The sequence below is a fragment of the Aptenodytes forsteri genome, unplaced genomic scaffold (genome assembly GCF_000699145.1).
Source record: "Aptenodytes forsteri isolate BGI_AS27 unplaced genomic scaffold, ASM69914v1 Scaffold96, whole genome shotgun sequence".
NCBI classification, from domain to species: Eukaryota; Metazoa; Chordata; class Aves; order Sphenisciformes; family Spheniscidae; genus Aptenodytes; species Aptenodytes forsteri.
Genome location: NW_008795029.1, coordinates 3,973,748 through 3,978,944, shown reverse-complemented (window position 1 = coordinate 3,978,944; position 5,197 = coordinate 3,973,748).

The following is a 5,197-nucleotide window of genomic DNA, read 5'->3' as shown; positions in this document are numbered from 1 at the left end:
TGCTCCCCCGCGAGAGGGTGGCTCGGGAAGGTGCTTCCTCACGGTTACGCCGTCTGAGCGGTGAAGTCGCCCTGGGCACCCTACGCCAGAGCTTTGTGTCTTCGTCGCGCTGAACGTGGGCCGGGGAGGGGTCCCAGGCGCGGTGAGGCAAAGCACAAGAAACACGCTTTCTCCAGGTGTAACTTCCACAGCTGTTCACCTGAATGGCATCCTGGGGTAAGGTTCAGCTGTAGCTTAAGACACCTTATCTGGGTGCTTAGGTGTGCTTTTGTCTAGTTTGGAGAAAAGGAGGCTGGGGGGCTCTACAGCTTCCTGAGGAGGGCAGCTGGAGGGGGAGGTGCTGATCTCTTCTCCCTGGTACCCAGTGATAGGATGCGTGGGAATGGCTCAAAGCTGCACCAGGGGAGGTTTAGGCTGGACGTTAGGAAGCATTTCTTTACCGAGAGGGTGGTCAAACACTGGAACAGGCTTGCTAGAGAGGTGGTCGATGCCCCAAGCCTGTCAGTGTTTCAGGGGCATTTGGACGATGCCCTTAACAACATGCTTTAACTTTTGGTCAGCCCTGAAGTGGTCGGGCAGTTGGACTAGATGTTCGTTGTAGGTCCTTTCCAGCTGAAAATACTCTATTTCTCTTCTATTCTATTCTTCTTCCTACCTCCTCCTTTCCGTAGCAGGCACATGCTGAGGAAATCTCTGATGATATTTCTTCCCAGCTCTGGCGTAGCAGAAGGGATTGAATGGGTAACCATGTCCCAGCCTAGGCACTGGCTCTGTCACTTTGTGGGAAGGAGGCTTGTACCTTGTGAGGTGAGCAATACCTGCTCATTTCCCTGTGGATTTTCTTTTTCTCCTCATACTCATTTTTAGAAATGCCTGAGCTGTTTCCCTTGGAAAAAACATCATAAACCAAAAGAGCCTGAGAACAACAGTATTCCCTCAGAGCGAAGGTCCATCTGGCCCAATACTCTGTCTCCAAAGTAGCCAACCATAAATGTCTAAAGGAGAGCATATGAGCAGCCAGGTCTACTTCTGCTAGAGTCCTGGGGATGTTCATAGGCCTCAGTGGCTGGGACCGGCCTCCCCTGGGACCCCCACCCACATCATCTCCTGCTAGGGTCCCAGGGGATGTGTCTCAGCTCAGCCTGGGGCCTTCAGTCCTTGCCTGAGCGATGTTGTAGGTGTGCCCGTCTCTGACCCTGTCCCTGGATGGGCCTGGGACCTGTACTGCAGAGAGCTGTTTGGATGGACCCCTCAGGCCGAGGTCATACCTTGTCATGCAGAACCCTAGGCATAACATAGCATAACTACTCTATTCTATTCCTTGCGCTCACCATGAGTCGACTAATGATGAGATATAAGGAAGAAATTTTTACGCTGAGGGTGGTGAAGCACTGGCAGAGGTTGCCCAGAGAGGTGGTGGATGCCCCATCCCTGGAAGCATTCAAGGTGAGGTTGGACGGGGCTCTGAGCAACCTGATCTAGTTGAAGGTGTCCCTGCCCACGGCAGGGGGGTTGGACCAGATGACCTTTAGAGGTCCCTTCCAACCCAAACTATTCTATGAGACTGTTACTTGCCTGAAATGCCAGGGGTTTTTCAGCTCCAAAAACACTTCAAAGGACGCATACCACAAAGGTTACAAGTGGAAACAGGATTGGAGTGGATTTGATTTGATTTTTCTGAATCTGTTTTGGAGCCGATGCTCACAAGCATTAACACAACGCGCATGTGTAGCCAGGAGCAGGCTGATGCATTCTTCAGTTTAATTTCTTTCAGCTTGAAAAAACATCCCTTGCAGTCTGGCAAGGGCAAGTCACAGAGCTACAGAAAGCAGCAGCAGGAATACAGGCCAAGCAGTCCCTGTTTCCTGAAGAGCGAGAACGTGAAGAACGAGGATCAGAACCGACCACACACAAAAGAAGAGGAGGAGGTGTGTGGTACCGTGGGGTATTTTCAAAAGTATGACACGTACCGATATGACAAGCATGGTTTTTTGCCTTCCAAAACTTGCTCTGCTGTGCTTCTTGGCCAGTGATGCATGAAAAGAGCTCTCGTGCCTGCCCGGCGCTTGTATTGCCCGCAGGGAGAGCTGAAAAGTGGCCGCTCCTGATGGTGCAGCAAGCCTGGAGCCCTGCACACAGGCTGTTTTGCACAAGCAAGAACACCTGGGGAAATGGAGCCAAGGGAAGAGCAGAGCTCACTCCCGCTACAAACTTGCAATGGGAAAGAGAGCCAGAGCATAAGTAGCACCTTGGAGGTGCAAGAGCAGCAGGCAAGAACCTCGCCAAAATGGCCCAGAGGAGCCCTGACAAGAGGCTGTGCTCAATGCTATAGAGGAAAAGAAGCAACCCCCAGGGGCCACCCTGAGGGCCTGCCCTGGGAGTCTAGAAAGCTTCCTCCCCCTGAATGCAGGGCACAAGAGCCACCTTCGTGGAGCACGAGCAGCAGGCACCTAGCCAAAGTGGCCGAAAGGAGCCCTGGCAAGGGGCCGAGCTCAATGCTTCAGAGGAAGGAAAAAAAAAACGAGGAGCCCTGCCCTGACAAGTGGTCATGCTCAATGCTGCAGAGGAAGGCAAAAAACCCCCGGGGACCAGTGCCAATCTGCCCCGGGGGAAAATTCCTTCCTGACCCCAGAGCTGGCGATCGGCTGTTCCCTGAGCATGTGAGCAAGACCTGCCTCCTCGTCCCACAGGCTGGTCATGCCTCCCAGGAGATGCCCAAGCCCTATTCTTCCTCAACCTGGAGCCATCTCAGGGGCTTCCAAGAGTGGCAAAAGGTCCCCAGCCTGATCGACCTTGGGAGCAAGAACCCTTCCCGTGCCTGGCAGGACACCAGTGGGTGCTCCAAAGCACTGGGACCTCTTGCAACATCTGTGCATCCCATTTCTTACGGCTGCTGCCCCTGGTTCCACAAGGGATGAGAACGGCGAGCTCTGCAGTGCTCCTCAAGAAGGCATTCCCTTGGTCTTGCCACTGCTCTCCAGCTGAAAAGGATTTCCCTCCATCAGATGAGCACTGAACATGGCCCCACTGGAAGCTGGCCTTGCAGTGGAGAAATTCCAGCAGCCTCATCCAGCCTCCTGTCTCCTCCCTCAGCCCCCTCCAAGTAGTTCCACCGGCTCCTCAAGGAGTTCTTCTTGGATGTCTTCAGGCTGCCCCCAGGCCAGTTCTGTCCCGATGGCCAAGCCGGGCAGGCTGGCAGGAGGACATGGGAGGATGCCCCCTTTTATCCTGCCCCGGGGCATTGTGACTGCTGCATTGCCGGGTGGTGGCACTGTGACATGGGGGTGACGGGGCCCCCCATGCGCAGCCCCACACACCACCCCTCCGCTCAGCATCCTTCGGAGGAGAAGGCCTTTGGGGTGCTGGCCCCAAGGCAGTCCCTGTGCCCAGGAGGCCCAGGGGGCTGTCCCTGCCCTTAGTGGCCATGCACTGGGCACAGCTGCTGGGCATCCCTGATGCATCCTCTGCCACTCGGATCCCAAGGACAAACCCAGTGCTGTTACTCTTCTCTCAGGCCATGGCAGAAGCCAACCCTGCACTCAGAGACCACCCCTATTAGCCATCCCCTCTCTGCACCAGAGCTAACCTCCATGAGGCCACGCAGCAAGAAGGATTGTTGTTCCAACTAAAATATTCTATTCTATTCTATCTCTAAGCTGCCGTGATTGTCAGTGCAGCTCCAGGGAGCAATTCAACTGAGTGAACGCAGGTACCTACTCCAGGGCGATGTACATAGCTCCTAGGCTTTACTGACCATACTGGTGATGGGCTCGGTTCAGTTGCCTAAATATAAACAGTGAGTGCTCTTTGAAGTGCCCCAGGGTATCTGAGACATCTGCACAGGGCAAGTGAGTGTGACACAGAGGACCTGCTCCTCCTGGAATGGTTGCTGGAAGCCAGACAGAAACCCCAGAGCAATTCAGGTGTCTCTAGGTGCTTCTGGTTAGATGAATGCATCAAACCAAGATCTCTGTTGACTATAAGAACTCACATACCTTGCTCCAGATAGACACCTTTATAAAGGCATTGAAATAAGGGTGTTTTGATTTGGAGCTGAGTCCTTTCCCTTCTGTAGGCTAAAGGTGTAACATCTTTACAGTTTACAGCAGAAAAAGGCTCTTTTTTCTAAATTAACTTACTTTATGTTACATGACTTTCTTTTAAAATACCAGCACGTCTTTATGGTCTTTCTGTGGTCCAACATCTTCTAAGAGATCTCTTCCTGCATTACATTAAACTATTATATTAAGTTATAAACCTCTTCCTAAATTATAAATGGTTGTTTCCCATCAATCCCTATTAGCCATTTTCAGCGACGCTTGAAAAGGTTCTGTTTAATCCGGGAAAGTAGTTATGGATCCTTTGCCATATGCTTTTCAGGCCATCAGGTAAATGTTATTTAACACCAGTGCTGGACCATGCTGGGCTATGCTGGATCGGTTCGTGGGGCTTGTTCAGTCTTTCTGTTTTCTGCTACAGTCAGTACGATGCTAGGAAAAGTCCTTCGGTGTCAAACTTCCTTTCATTCATCGTGAGGCTACTACTGGACTAAGCTCGATGTTGGGCCCTCTCGAAGCTTGGCCAAGACAACTTTCTCCTTTATATTATTTGCGTAGCTGTGTTTAGTTCTGCCTGTTCCAAGACCTCCACATTATTTATTTTGGCTGATGTTTTAATATAAATATTTAGTTCAGGCAGCCACAAATAAAACTCCTGTTAGATAGTCGTCTATCTCTCCCGTGACTCCAAGCAGGAATTTGTTTAGTTCGGTGCTGTTATAGATTCAATTTGTCATTGATGCTTGTTATTGTTAGACGTACGTATTCTGAAGAATAGCGCTTCCCCAGCCTATTCACCCCTATACCACATTGCTATACCAGGTAAGGTAAGAGATGTTGCCCAGAAAATTAAACTTATGTCCAGTTCTCAGTGGTTCTGACACAGTGAGATTTTGTAAGGCCATGTCCACTTCTAGTGCCTGTCGTGGTTTCACCCCAGCGCAACTCAGCGCACCACCCAGCCACTCGCTCACTCCCCCCTGGTGGGATGGGGGAGAGAATCGGAAGAGTAAAAGTGAGAAAACTCCTGGGCTGAGATAAAGACAGTTTAACAGGTAAAGCAAAAGCTGCGCACACAAGCAAAGCAAAACAAGGAATTCATTCACCGCTTCCCATCGGCAGGCAGGTGTTCAGCCATC